At 39.0% G+C, this 20,468-nt stretch overlaps 1 protein-coding gene across 4 annotated transcripts in view; it reads right to left on the bottom strand.

Annotated features, from left to right (window-relative positions):
* Pak3 (p21 (RAC1) activated kinase 3) overlaps nucleotides 1-20,468 on the bottom strand; it is a 308,173-nt gene that overhangs the window by 220,218 nt on the left and 67,487 nt on the right. For all 4 annotated transcript variants that reach the window (XM_087196763.1, XM_004861431.3, XM_013078346.3 and 1 more), the window contains exon 2: nucleotides 15,782-15,876. The gene's annotated coding sequence lies outside the window, so the exon portion shown is untranslated. The remainder of the gene's footprint in view (nucleotides 1-15,781; nucleotides 15,877-20,468) is intronic.

Below are 20,468 nucleotides of genomic sequence, written 5' to 3'. Positions count from 1 at the left end.
AGCCAATGTGAGGAGAAAATTTCAAATATAGAAGATAAGATGACAATTAGAGACCAGGAAAAGAAAAATTGCTTTCAAATTATAAGGGACCACGAGAAATCAATCCAGCAGCTGCTAGACTATGCAAAGAAGAATAGCATAAGACTGACTGGAGTCAAAGAAAAAACAGGAGACAGTGCAGATGACAGGAAAAAATTGTTCATGGAAGTAATGGCAGAAAACTTCCCAAGGAGGGGAAAAGAACTTCACATACAGATAAGTGAGGCATATAGGACACCAAATAGCCTTGATCAAAAAAAAATCTACACACAGGAATATAATTGTTAAGATTCCAGAAACCCAACAGAAGAACAAAATTCTACAAACAGTTAGAGAAAAAAAACAAACCACATACAAAGGAAAGCCCATCAGAATCACAGCAGACTTCTCAACACAAACCAGCAAGGAAAGAAGAGCTTGGAGTGATGTATTCCAGGCCCTAAAGGAAAACAGTCTCCAACCCAGATTGATGTACCCTGCAAAGCTATATTTCAAAATTGATGGAGAAATAAGATACTTTCATGACAAAGAGCACCTTAGGAACTTCATGAATACCAAACCAGCACTCCAAAAAACTTTTAGACAATATCATAGGAGAAAATAACAAGGATCACAACCCCAGGAAGCACAGCAGGATGAATCTGTCAGCCACTATAAGAAATGAAATGCAAAGGGGAAGAATCCAACAAAAAGAAAAAGTCATGACAATGATAAGTCAATACGTATCAGTTATAACCATCAATGTTAATGGTCTCAATTCACCAAACAAAAGAAATAGAGTGGCAGAATGGGTCAAGAAGCAAGATCCAAAAATATGTTGCATACAAGAAACACACTTCACTCAAAAAGAAACTCATAGACTGAAAGTTAATGGGTGGAAAACAATACTCCATGTGAGTGGAACCACAAAAAAGGCAGGAGTAGCTATCCTCTTTGCAGATCAAGTGGATTTCAAACCAACACTGATTAAAAGAGACAAAGAAGGTCACTATATTCTTGTAAAGGAAACAATCCAACAGGAAGAAATGACAATCATTAGTACATATGAACCAAATGCTAGTGCGCCCAACTATATACAACAAATACTAACAGACATGAAAAGTCATATATGCACTAATACAATTGTAGTGGGGGACCTCAATACCCCACTGTCACAAATAGATCAACTAGACAAAAAATAAGTAATGAAATACTGGAACTCAATCTAACTCTTGAACAAATGAACTTAACAGATGTTTACAGTGTTCCACACCACAAAATCAGAATACACATTCTTCTCAGCTACACATGGGTCATTCTCCAAAATAGACCACATACTCACACATAGAACATGTTTAAGTAAGTGCAAAGGAACTGAAGTTATCCCCTGTATATTATCAGACCATAGTGCAATGAAATTGGAGATCCATAGCAAAAGAAACCAAAAAAATTTCATAAACACATGGAAATTGAACAATACACATCTGAATAACCAATGGGTCACAGAGAAAATTAAAGAAGAAATCAGACAGTTCCTGCAATTAAATGACAATGACAATACAACATATCAGAATCTGTGGGACACAATGAAATCAGTCTTACAAGGGAAACTGAAAGCAGTGAATACTCATAGTAGGAAAACTGAGAGAGCCCAATTAAACAACCTGATGCTAAACTTCAGGCTTCAAGAAAAAGAAGAGCAGGACAACCCCAAAGCTCATACAAGGTAGGAAATTATGAAGATTAGAGCAGAAATCAATGCAATGGAGAGTAAGAGAATGATACAAAAAAATCAAGGAAGCCAAGAGTTGGTTCTTCAAGAGAATAAACAAAATTGACAAACCCTTAGCCAACCTTATCAGAAAAAGGAAAGAAAAGGGCCAAATCCATGCAATTAAGAATGAAAATGTTGACATTCCAACAGACTCAGCAGAAATCCAGAGGATCATCAATACCTACTTCCAGAACCTATATGTTAATAAGATGGAAAATGGAAGAAATGGGCAGATTACTCGATATGTATGAATTACCAAAGTTAAACGAAGAAGACCTAAATATTCTAAACTACCCAATATCAATCAATGAAATTGAAAACGTAATTAAAAACTTACCAACTAAGAAAAGCCCAGGTCCTGATGGTTTCACTGCTGATTTCTACAAGACATTCAGAGAGGAACTACTGCCATTACTTTTCAAACTTTTCAATGAAATTGAAAGGGAAGCAATATGCCCAAAAGAATTCCTGGGAGCAAGCATCACCTTGATCCCCACAGCAGAGAAAAACCCAACTGAAAAAGAGAACTATAGGCCAATCTCATTAATGAACATAGATGCAAAAATCCTTAATAAGATACTGGCAAATAGAATGCAGAAGATCATCAAGAAGAACACATACCCTGACCAAGTGGGATTCATCCCAGGGATGCAGGGATGGTTCAACACATGAAAATCAATCAATGTAATACACTGTATCAATAGAGCCAAGGACAAAAACCATATGATCATCTCAATAGATGCAGAAAAAGCACTTGACAAAATCCAACATGCATTTATGATAAAAACCCTACAGAATATTGGAATAGATGGTCTCTACTTCAATCTGATAAAAGCCATCTTTGAAAAACCAACAACCAATATCATACTAAATGGTCAAAAACATAATCCTTCACACTAAAATCAGGAACAAGACAAGGATGTCCACTATCACCACTCTTGTTCAATATAGTTTTGGAAACATTAGCCATGGCAATTAGACAAGAGAAAGAAATAAAAGAAATAAAGATAGGAAATGAAGAAGTCAAACTGTCATTATTTGCAGATGACATGTTACTATATATAGAAGACCCCAAGAAGTCCACCAAAAGTCTTCTAGACTTAAAAACCAAATTCAGTAGAGTAGCTGGATACAAGCTCAACACATAAAAATCAATAGCTTTCCTCTACATGAACAACAGACTCACTGAGACAGAAATAGGGCAAAGAATTCCTTTCAAAATAACATCCAGAAAACTGAAATACCTAGGAATCAACCTAACAAAAGCAATCAGACTTCTCTGAAAACTATAGCACTCTGAAAAGAGAGATTGAAGATGATATCAGAAAATGGACAGACATCCCCTGCTCCTGAGTAGAAAGAATCAATACAGTGAAAATGGCCATACCTCCAAAACTATGATATAGATTCTATGAAATCCCTATTGAAATCCCAGCAGTATACTTTAAGGACCTTGAGAAAACAGTCCAAAATCTCATCTAGATAAAGAAGCAACCCAGAATAGCAAAAGAAATTCCAGGTAACAGAGACAGGGCAGGGGGTTTCACAACCCCCAACTTGAAACTATACTACAAAGCTACTGTGATAAAAACAGCATGGCACTGGCAAAGAAACAGACCTGAGGATCAGTGGAACAGATTAGAAGATGCAGACACAGCTCCAGATGCACTCAGCCATCTCATCTTTGACAAAGGTTCCAAACACCCTCACTGGAGGAAAGATAGCCTCTTTAATAAATGGTGCTGAAAAAATTGGGTTTCAACTTTCAAAGATGAAAACTAGATCTACATCTCTCACCATCCACTAAATTAAAATCTAAATGGATTAAAGATGTAAATATTAAAAAAGAAACGCCGAGTATACCTAAAATGTACCAATTAATATATGAATAATAAAATAAAATAAAATAGAAACACTGAATAGGCTGGAATAGTGGTTAGATAGAACTCTTGAAGACATTGGTGTAGGAAAAGATTTTATGAAGAAAACCTCAGTTGTGCGTGAACTAGCACAAACTATCAACAAGTGGGAACTCTTCATATTAAAAAGCTTCTTCACAGCAAGAGAAACCACCAGCAGTGTGAAGAGACAACCCACAATGTGGGAAAAAATCTTCACCTGGTGTTTCTCAGACAAAGGTCTACTATCTCCAATTTATAAAGAACTTTAAAAAATCAGACCTCCACAATTTAAAGACCCAATCCAAAAATGGGCATCTGAAATGAACAGACATTTCTCAGACAAAGAAGTAGAAATAACAAATAAACACATAAAAAAATATTCAACATCACTGGTCATTCGAGAGTTGCAAATGAAAACAATGCTGAGATTCCACCCACCCCAGAAACAGTGGCTGCTATCATGAAATCAACCAATAACAAATGCTGGCGGGGCTGTGGGGAAAGAGGAACCCTGCTCCATTGTTGCTGGGAGTGTAGACTGGTGCAACTACTGTGGAAATCAGCATGGAGATACCTCAAAGAACTAGGACTGGAAGTTCCATTTGACACAGCTATTCCCCTGTTGGGTAATTTCCCCAAAGAATTAAAAGAATCATACCACAGTGATATATGTACACCCATGTTCATAGTAGCACAATTTGTAATAGCTAAAACTTGGAAGCAGCCCATTTGCCCATCAACTGGAGACTCAATAAAGAAAATGTGTTTGTTTTATAAATGGAGTACTGCTCAGCCATAAAAAATGAGAAATTAGAAACATTTATAGCTAAATGGATGCACATTGAGGCGATACTCTTAAGTGAAATAAATAGGACACACATGTGTAAATACCGAATACTCTCTCTAGTGTGAGAAACTGAAAGTGTAAATAAGGATTAAAAGGTATAATAGATAATGTGAAATAGTAAGAAAAGGGGCAAAGTGGAAGGGGTAGGGGAAAGGAAAGAAGGGAATGGAATTAGTATGAAAAAATTAAAAAATGGAAACAAAGTCTTTGTAAATAGGGAGGGATGAATGTGTTGAAGGGAGGGCTGGGGAAGGGGGAAAATAAGAACCAAGAAAGATTATGTAAAGGTGCAAATTTCCAATGATGAATGTCATTATATTGTAAACCTAAAATATACCAATAAAATAAAATTTAAAAAATAAAAATAAAAGCCTCAAATCTTTATTTTGCCATTCAAAGCCCTTTCTGTCACCTAGTGTCACATGTTACCTCCACTACTCCCAGTCCTGTTACTATGGTTTAGATATAAAATGTCCTGCTAAAGTTTCGTGTATTTGGAAGGTAACTGCGTCATGGGAGCCCTATACTCATCAGTGGAAGTGGGACCTAGTTGGAGGTAGGCACTGGCGACATGATCTGGAAGAGTGTGTTCTTGTATCCAGCTCCTCTCTTCTCTCTCTCTGCTCCCCAGCTGCCATGACATGGGCAGATTTCATCCACCATGCAGTTTATGCTGCGGAGCTGGATACCCATGGAATGAACCCACTGAAATTGTGTGCCAAACCTCTCCCCCTTTAGATTGTGGGTACCAAGTATTTCATCCCAGAGACTGGAAAAGTGACTAATATACCAATTTTCAATGCTCTAAACAAACCATCTTATTTACTATCATAGATTAAAGAAATGTTCTGGAGGGCTTGCTATGTGTCTAAACCTATGTGGTTTAGTTCATATCATTATCCCATTTATTCCTTTTCACAACTCAAGAGGTACATCATATTACTCTCACTTCACAGGGAGTGAAACAGAGACCAAAAAGTGTTAAATAACTTGACCCAAAGCAGGCTGCCGCCAATCTGTAGAGTCAAACATCTTAAACTAATCAGTCTCACTTCAGTTTCTGCTCTCCTGACTTCACCTGCCTCAACATTTTCATGCATTCTGTCCTGCATTTTTATGCCTTCCTCTTTTTATTCATAAGATTCCTCTCTTTGGAAGCCTTGTATTAAGGTTTTCTAAAGGAACAGATTCAATATAAAGTATATGTATGATTATACACGGGGTAGGTTTGTAGGATCAGAAGCAAAGAATCCCAATGACTGTCTGCAGGATCAGAAATGAAAGAATCCAAAATGCCCGTCTGAGTGCTGGAGAGCCAAAGAATCCAGTCTCAGTCGAAAGTCAAAGGCCTGGAAACTCACTGGAGCATCACCGGTATGAGCCTGTGTCAGAAAGTCAAAGAGTCTGTGCTGGAAGGATGAAGGAACTAGAGACCAACATCAAAAGGCAATGGCAAAGACCAGAATTCCTCAAAAAAGAGAGAAATGCTTCCTTTATCTTTCTCTTTTTATTTTGTCCAAGCTCCAAGCCTATTTGGTTGGTACCACACATATACAGGGTGGGTTTTCCACCCTCAGTTTGCTGGCCTATATCATGGAGCTTCTCCTAATCTCTTATGGAGCCATCCCTCCTGGTTCCATGTTCTCATAGCACTGGCTCTAGCATTTCTATTACTTATTTATTATTGTAGTTATTTGTCTATAAGTTTCCTTGTTTTACTTACCTCCACCCTGTCTTATAGGAACCTCAGCTCACTATCACTGTAGTTCTATAATGTTGAAGCCAAGAAAATGCCAGTCGGGGATGCATTTCAGGACAGTGGTAGAGGTGAGCAATGGAGTAGGTCATCTCTAAGCTCCTTCTGCAGAGTAACTGGAATGTCCGGGTGACTACTGAGCTGGTAAAACTACATTCTCTGATGGAGGAGTGAACTAGCAAGAAGTGCTGTATCCTCCCTCTCTGTCTCTTATGTCAATATGTCACTGTCATGTGCATCTCAAGGTGACACTGCTCAGCAGGTCTGGTTCCAGGAGTGCAGTTCTTTTCTGGTTCCTGCTCTATGAGGTTGTCCTTCTTTGTGCCCTGTGAGGTGATGGTCCATGTGCTTATCAATATCTGCAGCATTTGGAGCTCTGTTAGTCTAGTACAGCAGTATTCAGATTCACACATGCATCCAAATCATGTAGAGGGCCTGGTAAAGCATACATTGCTTGGCTCCTGTTCCGGGAGGTCCAGGGTGAAATTTGAGAATTGGTACTTCTAATAGGTCCCCAGGGTACTCCTCTAGGCAATGGCTTTACTCACAAGGAGATGCCTTCTCTCTGACTGCTGCCCACTGAATCTTGTGGGTAAGGCAGGAAGATGAGCTCTGAATTTCAAGCCTAAAGATTAGGACTCCACTGTAGGTGCTGGATCTAGAGATCTGTGTGACTTGGGCAAGTCTCTAGTTAGCTGACGTGCACAAGGTTGGGGTGAAGTTGGCTACTCTAGGTATTTCTAGAATTTAGAGTTGATCAGTTGCTTTTAGCCATAGCTCAGTCTTTCAGGTTGTGTTCCCAGATATCCTCTCAACTGTTCCTCAAGCATTCATTCCTCAAACATCCAAGTGCCCGCTCTTGTCCACCATTACTCCAAGCTGGAGCCGCCTCACTTGCATGAGAGTTTCCCTCTGTAGTCATCCCTGTGTGAGTAGTCTAAAGAACAAAGTTGGTGCCTTCCCTCTTGGAGACCCCAATCTGCCTATACAGGGCATGTGTGCCCTGTGTGTCCTATTTGAAAGACATTTTAGAAGAGAGGGAAAGAATTCTAGAGCCAATGTCCCATACATAATCCTGGTTCTAACCACGTACTGTGTAACTTTGGGTGAACTGTTTAATATCTCTGAGCCTTATTCAGCTTTTAAACGGGAACAGTAATAGTACTTGCCTCATAGGTTGTTCTCAGGTTTAAATAAGATAATATATGCAAGGGATTTATGGAAGTACCTGACACATACTAAATGCAAAAACTTATAGCTATGATTTTCAAAAGTAGGATGATAACTTCATCTATAACACCAGACAAATAAGGAACAGGAAAACACTGTGGCTGTAGATCTCCTTTCTTATATGTCCCAATAGTGCATAATAATTATATATATACATTTTACACTTTTCAGAAGACTATCACTAAATCTTAGAACCTCCTCTCCTCCTCATCTCCTTCCCTATCTCCAAAAGTCTAACTTCTTGTTTTCTACAATCTTTCCTTTATTTTATTCATTTTAATTTCTATTTTAGAATTTTCATAGATGAGAAACCATGCAATATTTAACTTTCTGTGTCTGACTTATTTCTCTTAGCATTATGCTCTCAAGTTCCATTCATTTTCCTGCAAATGACATGATTTCATTCTTCTTTATAGGTGTGTGCCAATAAGTATATGTTGTATGCCAATAAGTATATGAATAAAATGTTCATCATCTTTAGCCATTACAAAGATGCAAATCCAAACAATTCTGAGGTTCCATTTCACCCCAGTTAGCATGGCTGTCATCAAGAAAAGAGAAAGCAACAAATGCTGGTAAGGCTGCAGGGGGACTAAGGAATCTTTCTACATTTGTGATGGGAATGTAAACTAGTACAACCACTATGGAAATCAGTTTGGAGATTCCTCTGAAAACTTAAAATAGAAATTCCATTTGACCAGGCTACACCTCTCCTGGGTATATTCCTGAGCTAAGGACACCTTAGTATAGTAGTTACATACATATACATGTTTATAGGGATGCAATTCACAATAGCCAAACTCTGGGCACAGCATAGATGGCCATGAACAGATGAATAGATAACTCAAGTATCTTTTGATAATATATATAAGCCAAGCCAGCACAACAATGTTCTGGACTTTCCCTCAGTCTTACCTATTAGTCGAAGAAAAACCAGTCCACTCCTTTATGCTACCAATTACACTTCTCATTACTTGACACTCTGCAAAATCAGGATAGTGTCCCAGGCTGCAGTACCAGCTGTACCAATAGGATAAAGTGCAAGAGACACAAAGACTCCTTATGGTATTCAATACTGGTCTGTTTACTCAACAGAAATTAGATAAGGATTCTAGACTAAAGCAATTTCACTTCCCTGCTTTTTTGCTCTTTTCTTTCCTTCCTGTTTCTGTCATCTGTGACAGCTAGAAATAGAAGACGACAGCAGACTCTCCATTTGGGTTCCTTGTTTGACTTCTCCGATCTTTATTCTGAGGCTGGTTCCTTGAGGTGAACTTCAAGACCACAGAAAGAAGCACATTGATCCTGCTTACTCTGTTGTAGCCACGATGGGCCTCCAGCCATTCCTTAATTTTATGAGGCCTGCCATGCCATTCTTGGCATTTGCATTTCCCTCCTCCTGACTCTTGCGCCCCGCCCCTTGGTTCAAATGTCAGTTCCAGCTAGGTAATGGTGAAAAAAATCACTTAGCCTCTCTTGATAGCATTTTTCTCATCTGTAAAATGGAGAAAGAATTTGTCTGAGGATTAATGGTCATAATACACATAAGGAAATTAGACCAGCAGCTAAAATAAGGTCAGCAGAAAGTAACCATTACTATTATTCAGGTTTATATATTTTACAGAACTATATTCAAGAGGTAGTGAGAACTATTTTCATTGACTGGCAAGGCAATCAGCCCTTGGAAAAGTGAAAGGACTTATCTAAGGTCACCTAGCTAGTAAGTGAGACAGCTAGAATAAGATATAGGTCATTGGTTTCCTTGTCCTGTGCTTTGTATTGTCCTGGGAAAAGAGTATGTTCTCACCAATGCTAGCTGTCACAGAATGAAAATTTGGCCTCACACTGACCTCTGGGCATCACATTTTTCTTGTGCTGAACAGGACCTGGGAATCTGCAAATCTTTCAGGATCTTATAATGTAAGTAAGAGAAAGAATATTAAGATAGAGCAGCAAGTGTCTCTAGAGCAATGGGTGTGCTGACACTCATAGGCAGTTTCTACCTTATATAAATAAGACCCACAGGATGGTTGTTTGGAATATAGAAGGCTTTTCCCAAGAGAAGTATCACTGTAAATAATGGTAAATACCTAAGTCAGCCTACCAAATGTACCTAAGGCAGCATACTCCTACTACTGTGGAAACTAGCCCCCAGATTTTATGGGAGAGTGAGAGAGGAGAATGAGACAAGGCTGGAGAGGCAGGCAAAGACCAGATTCTGCCAGGTCTTGGTGACCCAGGAAGAAAGCTGAATTTTATTTCAAGTATGATCAGAAGCCACTGGAAGCTTTCAAACAGAGGAATAATATTATCTGATTTACATTTAAAAAATAAAAGACAGATGCTATAACAGGAAACCATATAGAGTGTGGTTCTTTAGCAAGACAGACTGGACTTGGATCTCAACTCTATCCCTTTGTAGCTTGCATCTCTTGTGTTCAATGGACATATAATAGTACTTGCCACACAGGTGGCTGGTGTAGGTCACTGCAGTGGAAAGTATAAAAATGTCTGTGAAGTGCTTAGTTTAGTGCCTGGCCCATAGTAGGTGTTCAATATGTGTTAGCTGCAATTATTACTGGAATTAGCAGAAGTACTATTTTAATATTACAGTCACAACTTTGAGACAATATATAGGATGTGGCCTACTCAAGTATTATGTCAGTGCTGGTTGAAATGAATGTTTTAGACTCCTAAGACCTAACACCATGACAGAGTCTTGGATTGCAGTAGACAAAGTATGCCTGGGGTTGCTGCCAAATAACAATGAGGATTTCACTGTCTCTTCTTCCAAGTCCAGTATCTGATCTTACTTCTCATTGTGCCCATCTAAGCATACAGTGAGATGACAGAGAAGGCACAGAAAAGGATTTATTTCCACACCCTTGTCATTTCCTAAAATCCCAAAGGCTTCATTCATTCAAAAATGGAGTACTTCCTGTGTGCTGTCTGGCACTGGACTGTACCATCTTTCCAGTGACAGCTGAGTCATGAGAACCACGGAGGAGCCTCACCAGGCCAACCTGTGCCCTTACATTGTGGGGATTGTGCAATGCAGCAACTGAGATGAGACAGGAGCCAAGGCTTCCAGTCAATGCCTGAGCATGAACTTTTCTCTCTGGACTTTGTGCTGAGTTTCCTTCCAGAAAGCAGTGGGAGGCTGGGATGTCAGTGTGGCACGTGCCTCACACACATCCTATGCTGCAGACAGAGCAAGCTTAGAAAATGAGGATGACGCAGAGGGATTTCTCTTTTGGCACAGCCTTGAGCTCTCAGGTCTCTTGTGACTCACCCAGCAGACAAACTGTCTGCACCCAGGAATGAGTGACTACAGAGAACACCTAACCCTAACACTGACCCTCATGGAGTTGTGCCATGCCAACCCATTCTCAGGCTGCCTCAGCCTGGGGCCAGTTTGGTGTGCCAGAAGTACAGCAGGAATGACTCAAACTAAACCCAAGGTGCTCTCAATTCATCTGTTACCAGTATTATTCCTGGTTCAATTCTTTAAAATCTACTTTCATTTATTCATTCATGTGATCATTCACTTATTCAGCAACATTTACTGAGTGCCTACCATGTGTCAGGTACTGTGTAAGGTACTGGGGATGTATAAGGCAAAGTCCTATCCCCAAGAAGTGGGATGCTAGGTCATTCTCATTGGAATATTATTTTTCCCATCTAAAAAAGTCAATAAACCCCTCTCTAGACCCTAATGTTTCTAATTCATCTCCCAGATACTACTTTTGCCCTGATGTTCTTCTCATTTTACTAAAACCTTGAGGCATTCATTTATATCTGTTGTGTCCAAATTCTCTCCTTCCTTTCTCTCTTGAATTCACTCTAATTACTGTTCTGATATAGATCACTGGTGACCTCTATATTGCAAAATTCAATAATGAATTCTCAGTGCTCATCTAACCTGAGCTATCTTCAGTGTATCTTCACAGCTTCACTCTTTCTTCCTTGAATCATCCATTAGTTCTCTTCTTTCTCCTCTAGCTTCTTCTCAATATCCTTTGCTTGTTGCTCTTCAACCCAATCTCTAGACTTTGGAATGCTTTAGGCCTCACCTTTATACTTAATCTTTTTACTCTCTAAATTTACTATTTAGGTGATTATCCAATCTTGGGTCCCAAAGTTCTATCTGCAGACCAGAACTTGCCTATGAACTGTAGGTGGTATATCCAACTCTACTTGACATCTCCACTTTGATGTTAAATGGGCACCTGCCTCAGTCTGTTTGGGTTGGTATTAAAAAAAACACACATTCTGAATAATTTTTTAAAAAACACAAATTTATTTTTCACAGTTCTGGAAACCGTATTGTTCAAGATCAAGGTGCTACTGGTCTGGTGAGTGGCTACTTTCTCACTGTTGGCACCTTGTTGCTGTGTCTTCGCATGATGGAAGGAGTGAGAAGCTGCACTCAGGTCTTTATTATAAAGGTACTAATAACCATTCATGAGGGCTCCATTCTCATGACATAAAGCCACAACTCTCAGTTTCATCACCTTGGAATTAGGCTTTCAACATATGAATTTGGGAGAACACAAACATTCAGACCTCAAACATATCACGTTCAAAACTAAGCCATTAATATTTACCCCTAAAACCTACTCTTTCCACAATCCTTCCCATCTCAACTAAATAGCAACTCCGTGATTCTAGATGATCAGGCCAAAATCTATGTGGTCTCTCATTAGTGCACTTTGTCTCATGCTTAACAGTCTGGCAGCAAATCCTGCATACTCTGTCTTTCAAAACACATATGTACAGATTTGAACCACTTCTCATTTGTTCCCATATCATTGCCATTCCAACCACCCCTTTTGAAGCCACCATCATTTCTCACTTGGATTATTGTAGTAGCCTCCTAGCTGGTTCTGCTGCTTCCACTCTGTATCCTTCAGTTTATTCTCAACATAGCAGATTTAATGAGCCTATTAAAATCTATGTCAGATTATATTACTTTCTGTTCAATGATAGTAATAACTCAACAAAAGCTAAAGCTCTTATGGCAGTTTCACAGCTTCAATTACCTGGCCCCTATTAATTCTTTGAATTTATCTTCTACCACTTTTCCTCTGGTTCTCAAATCTCCAGCTACACTAGATTTCTTGTTGTTCTTCAAAGTTAAGAACACAAATAGAAATAACAGAAGAATGAAGTAAGCATCGAGAAAGAGAGAGATACAATCAATAACTGCTACCATTTTTTTAGCACTCAGTTTATGGGACTACTATGTTGTGTGCTTTATATATGCTTTCATTTAATCTTCACAACAACTCTATGGAGTAGGCAAAATGATAACCCACGACAATGATGATGATGGAAGCAGCTAGCAATAGCTTACAAAATAACATTTACTAAGTGCTTAATATTACCTACTCATTAGACCAAGTGTTTACTGTATCTCACATAGGTATACAGACATTCCTCATTTAACCACTGAGTTCCATTCTTGCTACTAGGTCCTTAAATGAATTGGTCGCTAAATGAGGAATTGCATATACTATGTACACTACAATATTCAGGACAAAGAAATGGTCAAAGGAAACTCCAACTTGATGATTTTGCTTTCATTTGCATAACTCCTGCATGCAGTACTGTAATGTATAACAGAACATAAAACTACAGTACTGTACTCTACAGTACAATCAGCAAAAATTACAGTACAGTAAGTCCCCAACTTATGAATATTCGAGTTGTGAACTTTCACAGTTGCACTGTATGAGACTCATTTTGTTGGCTTACGAATGAATCTGACTTATGAACAGTTCTTCCAGAAATGAACTCATTCATAAGTCAGGGATTTATTATACTGTATAAGCAAGGTATATTGTAACAAAAAAGACATTGAGGCTCTGTAAACAAGATGTATAGAACTGTACAAAAACAAGGTCATAAGTTTCAACTGTAGATGAGGATGACAAGGGCCAGAAAAAATGAATGACTTATTCAAGATCACAGAGGTGTGCAGGTATGCAGGTTTGACTTTCAGGCTCATGTTCCTAAAGTGTTCTAGGACTTCCATGCAGACAGCTCCTACCTTGTTCTGGAAGGTGCATCTGTGCAGGGAGAAAGACCCCATGGAGGAGTAATGTGTGAAAATGAGAAATGAAAGGCCTCCTCATGGTCCAGCAAGTAGCTCTGCTTAGTCAGAGCTGAGGGTGTATAATGGGGGACAGTGCCTGGATGGCAAAGCAGTTCTCCTGTCTCTCCTTGATCCTACTCACCTTCCCTGGGCCAGCTAGGGGTTGCAGCCCCCTATCAAATCTGTCTATCACTCAGGTCTTCATTTTGAAGTGCTTTAGTGCTCTAAAGGCTCTTTGGAATTCAAACAGCTTTAATTCCACTCCAAAGCAAGACAAAGTATAGATTTACGGAGTCAAGCCAAGTTGATAGCTCTCCTACTAGTTCTTTCTTAGGTGAAAGCAGTCCTGTGGCTTTTAGGAAATTGAAAATACTATCCAACTTCCTTCCCCTTTGCCCCTTTTCTTCCTATTTCACATTACCTATTATACATTTAGTCCTTATTTACACTTTCAGTTTCTCACACCAGGGAAACTATTCAGTATTTACACATGTGTGTCCTATTTTTTCCCCATTCCTAGCCCTCCCTTCACCCTCTCCACCCTTCCCTGTTTACAAAGACTTTATTTCCATTTTTTCTATTTCTCATCATTTCTTCCTTTCCCTTCTTTCTTTCCCCTGTGCCTCCCACTACCCCTACCTCTTTGGACCTTTTATTCCTATTTTACATTATCGATTATTCATTCTAATCATTGGTACATTTTAGGTATACAATATAATGACATTCATCGTTGGAAATTTGCACCTTTACATAGTCTCTCTTGGTTCTTGTTTTTCACCCTTGCCCTGCCCTCCCTTCAACCCCTCCAGTCCTCCCTATTTACCAAGATTTTGTTCCTATTTTTCCATTTTCTCATATTAATCCCATTCCCTTCTATCCTTTCCCCTAGCCCTCCCACTTCCTTCCCCTTTGCCCCTTTTCTTCCTATTTCACATTACCTATTATACATTTAGTCCTTATTTACACTTTCAGTTTCTCACACCAGAGAAACTTCGGAATTTACTCATGTGTGTCCTATTTATTTCACTTAAGAATATCAAAGTGGGAGAGCTAGGGGAAAGGATAGAAGGGAATGGGATTAATATGAGAAAATGGACAAATAGGAACAAAATCTTTGTAAATAGGGAGGACTGGAGGGGTTGAAGGGAGGGCTGGGCAAGGGTGAAAAACAAGAACCAAGAGAGACTATGTAAAGGTGCAAATTTCCAATGATGAATGTCATTATATTGTATACCTAAAATGTACCAATGATTAGAATGAATAATCGATAATGCAAAATAGGAAGAAAAGGTCCAAAGGTGTAGGGGTAGTGGGAGGGGCAGGGGAAAGGAAAGAAGGAAAAGGAAAAATGCTGAGAAATGGAAAAATGGAAATAAAGTCTTTGTAAATAGGGAGAGGCGGAGGGGGTGAAGGGAGGGCTAGGAATGTGGAAAAAATAAGAACCAAGATGCATCATGTAAAGGTACAAGTTCCCAATGAGAAATGTAATTGTGTTGTATACCTACAATGTACCAGTAAAAGAATTTAATTAAAAAAAAAGAAAGAAAGAAACAGCCTCTAGACATTTACCACTGTTTTAGTCCACGGAACTGCTATTACCAATTCATACACTGGTGCTCCTCAACAACAGAAATTTGTTTCTCACTATCCAGCAACAAGGAAACTAACTAAGACAGACTTCATTAAAATCCTAGAGCTGTGTTTACATGCGCCCCAGACATTAACTGCAGTTATCTGGTGGAGTGTCAAGACACAGGATTACAGATGGACTTTCATTTTGTAATTTGTATATCTGTGCCTCTTGTTGACCTTTACAAAAGTCCATATTACTTTCATAGTCAGAAAAAAACTATAGTATCATTTTTTCCATTTTGCAAAACAAAAAACCCCATCTTAGTTCATCCTTGTCCATCTTGTCTTTTGAAATGACAACATATTTTGCATTTAGCAGTATTTGAAATTGTCTCCTATTAACTTTCCAGGAGTGAACTAAAATAAGATAGCAAATATTAACCAGATTATAGTCAAATGGACTGACAATTGATTGAACTACTGTACCTAAAGCATAGGTGGCAACCAGCAGAAAGGTCTCAAGAGAAGTGTCATAGGGCTTTTCCTATTTTATTAATAATTTAGATGACATAGAAATTGTACTTACGACTTCTGAAGATAACTCAAAGTTGGCAGGGTATCAAACACGTTGAAGAACAAAACTGAGATTCAAAACAAGGGAAGGTGGGCTGGAATACTGGGCTAAAATTTAAAAAAAAAGAAATTAAAATAAGACAAAGAAACAATACTCATTTAAAAAATTTAAAAGTCCATTCTGAGAGACCAGAAAAGGGGCAGTATGTCTCAACAGCAGCTCAAATAACTAACAAACAACCTCTCCCCAAAAAAGATTTGAGGTTTGAATTGATTCAAAAGAATAATTTGAGCCAATAGTTTAAGGTAATGTAGTTAAATTATTTAGTTGGTAAAACACTAGTGCACAATTTTAGGTTGTATTAATTAAAGTTTCTAGATCCTAAAATATAATCATCACCCTGTAATCTCCACTGGTCCCTCCTGAAGTCTCCTGTTTAATTCTAGGCATCACGTTTTAAGAGTCATTGAGAAAGGAGACTATCTCGAGGACAGGAGACGGACAAAGGAAACTATTCTGTAACAGAAGTAGCTTCTGAAGGGACCAGAGACATGGTTCTAGTACAGGAGAAAGATTGATGGATATATAGAATATTCACCTGTCTTCAAATCATTAGTATTTTCCTATGGAAGGTACGTACTTACTCTAGGCTACTTAGGTGATAGAACTAGGACTACTGCCACCCAGTGGTAGCAAGGAGGCAGACTGTCAGTAAACCTAAGAGCTTTCTGACCTTGAGAAAGTCCTGCCAGAGGCTGAGCAGGCTAGTAAAGCAGGGAGGGTTTTAGGTCAATGCTTGATAGACAGATGCCTAGTGCCACAATGATGTTAGCTGGGTCCCTTTCAAATCTAAGAGACTGCATCTCTTTCCCCCATTCTCTGTGATCACCTCTTTTCTCAGTCCACAGAGTGGTAAGGCTAGCTCTGCAGGACTACTGGGGCAGCTGTCTCTTGTTTATTATTGTCTGAGGCCTAATGTTTATATTAGGGTCCAACAGCTGGCATAAGTCAAATCATGTCCCTCTCTGGAATAGCTTCTTTGTGGTTTTCCATCACCCTGCAAATGAGAGTCATCATAATGATCTAAAGCCCTAAACAATCTGACCCTAATGACCTCTCTGATCTTCTACACTATTACTCTTCCCCTCATTCCATCCACTCCTGCAATATGGGCTTTTTGGTGGGTTTGTTGTTTGTTTGTTTGGTGGTCCTGGGGATTAAACCCAAGGTCTTTGTACTGAGCTGCATCCTCAATTCCCATTTATTTATTTATTTATTTTTTATTCTTTTGGTTTTTTGAGAAAAGGTCTCACTATGAACCCCAGTCTGGCCTTGAACTCACAGCCAGCCTCAACCTCCCAAGTGCTGGGGTTACAGGCGTGTGCCACCACGCCCAGCGCAATTCCCACTTTTAAAATTTGAGACAAGGTCTTGCTAAACTTCAATTGTCCAGACTGGCTGGAACTTGTGATCCTCCTGTCTCAACTTCCCAGAGTGCTAGGATTAAGGGCTTTGGTAGTTTCTTAAACTAGATATGCTCCTGACTCAGAAGTTCTCCGCTCTGAGATACCTGCATGGGCCATTCTCAACTCCTTTTGGGCTGGCCTCACAGATCAACTTCTCAGTGCGGCCTTATCTACCAACCTTTTCTAAAATCACAGGCTGTTAGGGTTCCGCACCCCCCCTCCCCCCCCACACAGACTTTTGGCATTTTGCAACTCCATCTGAAGTACTCAATATCAGGCAAAATAATATCTTATATTTTTATTTTGCTTTCATATGTCCCTCTATTGGCCTTTACATTCTTTCTTTACATGCCAGGTCCTCAGTAAATGTTTAATGAATTGCATCCTAAATCCATGCCATTTTCTACAGTCTTAATTTTTTATTTCAACAAAAGAAATCTATGTCAACAAAAAATGAAAAAAGAAATTTCAGAGGTAAAACTAGATCAAAAATATGAAGACAAGGAGTTACATGTCAGTAGTGAGATTTGGGATGGTTTCGTCCATTTCTCTCAATTTCCCCAATGTTCTGTTATGTGATCACATTACATTAAAAATCAACTGATAGTTATAAAGGCGGTACCTAATATCTACTGATTACCACATACCAAGCACAGTGATAAGCACTTTATTTAGATTAACTCATCTCCAGCATAATCCTTAACTGTTGGCACTACTATCATACTCATTTTAAAGACCAGGAAACTGAAAAACAAAGAGGTAATATGACTTGCCCAAGGTCACAAAGCTGATAGCAGGAAAATTCCAAAGTGATGATAATGATGACAGCTAACATTTATTTAGTACTAATCCTTCACCAGGCACTGTGTGAAATGTTCAACACACATCATCTCAATTAAAGCTATAACAGCCCTACAAGGGAGAAACTATCAAAAGGTCATTTTTGAGTACTAGAACTTCCTGTTACATAATCAACCATACCCACAGTTTCACTTAGCCTCTGCCTTGGTTCCATGAAAAGCATACTTTGATTCTCTTTTATGCACTCCAGGCCAGTGCAAGAATTGGCAATAATCTTCCAGCTGCTACTTGAACTCTCCACTGTAGATTAGACCTTTAACACATGTGATTTCAGCCTTTACTTACCCTGTCCAAAACGTCTTTCTTTTTCCTCACTAGCCCCATCCTGTCAATTACTCCCAAAACACAGTTTAAATGCAACTTCCTAAAGGAATCTTTCTATAGTCTTTCCATCATGATCCCTCTTATCATACAATCTACACATCTCATGCCAATCTCATCATCTCTGGCTTTGCAGTGGGGGGCTCTCTTCCCATTCATCTATGTCCTTCTCAGACTACAAGCTCAAAGAGGCAGCTGAGCCTTGTGCTCCTTGAATTGCTCTGAATCAATGGTACCTTAGCTTGCACATAGTAGGTGCTTAGTAATTATTTTGCTGATTTAATCATTATACTCCACTCTCATAGTTGCAAAAATGTCTTTTCTTTTCTAAGCGCTCTCATACATTTTATCTTGCTTTACCCTCACAGGCAGCCCTGAGAGGTAAGAGAGGCAGATCTTATTTTTCTCATGTTTACAGTTAAGGAAATTGAGGGCCAGAGAGTTTAAATAAGTTGTCTCAGGTTACACATCTAAGAATTGAGCCTAGCTTTCTGGACTTTGAGCCCCAGAGTCTGCACTAGACCATGATTCTACTGGAAAGTCTTCCCTGGTGGGAGTGATGCTAATAACATTCCTATAAAGACCTTGTCTTGATTCTATCACAGGAGTAAAAGCAATAAAGAACACCAAGAGGCAATATCCTCAGTTGAGATTGGGAAAGCAGGTAAATTCATACACTTTGGTGAGAAGTGCCTGGGGCTTATCGAATGGTGATAACTCTGTTATATTCATTATGAGGAGGGGACTAGGGACTGAATGCTGTTCTCTATACAGGCAGATTAGCCCAAGCCTGAACAAAAGGGCAGCAGCCTAGCAGGCAGCATGGTGAATGTGAGGAAGCACTAGGAGGCAAGAAACATGGGGTCAGGACACAGGTTCTGCCATAAGCTAGCTGTGTGGCATGAAGAAGCTGCTGTACTTCCTCAGTAGAAACCCTCAACTTACAAGGTCACTTACAGACCCAACATTCCACAAATCTATGACACAGGTCACAAATTAGTGATCTATGGGCTCATATCCAAGCCACAGATATATTTTCTTTGTTGTAAATAGTGCTAAAAATTTTATTGAATTCTTAACCAACTTTATATTCTTCCCCAAGGTGCTTTTATCAAGGAACAAGGACATTGTAAAATCAGGTGATTTTACAGAAATATTCAGATGTTTGAATTCTCTACAAAAATAAGATCTGGCTTAGAAATGGGAAGATTCACATTATCTTTGATTTCTAATGTTTCAGGAAAAAATGGACATTTGTGGTTACTTTCTCATCTGTTTATTATTTATAATATAATAGTAGGTAATGTGGTAAGTACAATGGGGAAAATATAAAGCAAAATGAGAGGTCGGGAGTTCTGAAGTGGTAAGGTTGGGAGACTCTACAAGGCCTATAGTTTTATACAAGGTAAACAGAGAAAACCTCACTGAAAAGGCGACCACATTGTCACAGGATCACAATGAATGGGAACCATGCAGTGGCTTCTCCTTTAAACAGAGCGTGTGGATAAAAGGTTAAGGGTGATAATGTCCTTAATAAAGCAAGTGCAGAGTAAATAGACACTGGTGTTGGTAGATGTGAATCAAAACAGAATAAAACTAAATATTTGTTCTTTAAAAGACAGTAAAAAGTTTCAGATGATAAAATAAATATCAAAGTCTAGGAGGAGAGGAAAGCAGTGTGCATAGCAGTTGTTTGGACAGGGGCTTGGTACACTTGTACAGAGCACTTACTAACCAAGAGCAAGTAAACACCCCAATAAACCCAAATGCTCTTTCTGTGTAATGGGGTCAGTACAATTAGCCTGAACCCTGTAGCCATATCCCTGACTTGCCCTTACATCTCAGGCCAGGACCGTTACATGGTATTGGAGCTCACTCTAATAACAGAACAACCAACTCTGTTGACCCAAGTATAGCATGGAAGAGATGAGGACACAAGAGGAATTGAGCGAGTAGTCACTTCTAGAGGGACTTGCCAGATTATTTCTCTGCTGTTTGTTTAATAAGAAATGAGTATTTCAAACATTTTTGATTATGACCTACAGTAAGGG

This window comes from Heterocephalus glaber, unplaced genomic scaffold, assembly GCF_053883595.1.
Source record: "Heterocephalus glaber isolate CG9 unplaced genomic scaffold, H.glaber_assembly_v1.0 deba00001613, whole genome shotgun sequence".
Lineage (NCBI taxonomy): Eukaryota > Metazoa > Chordata > Mammalia > Rodentia > Bathyergidae > Heterocephalus > Heterocephalus glaber.
This window is presented reverse-complemented; position numbering and strand designations above follow the sequence as displayed.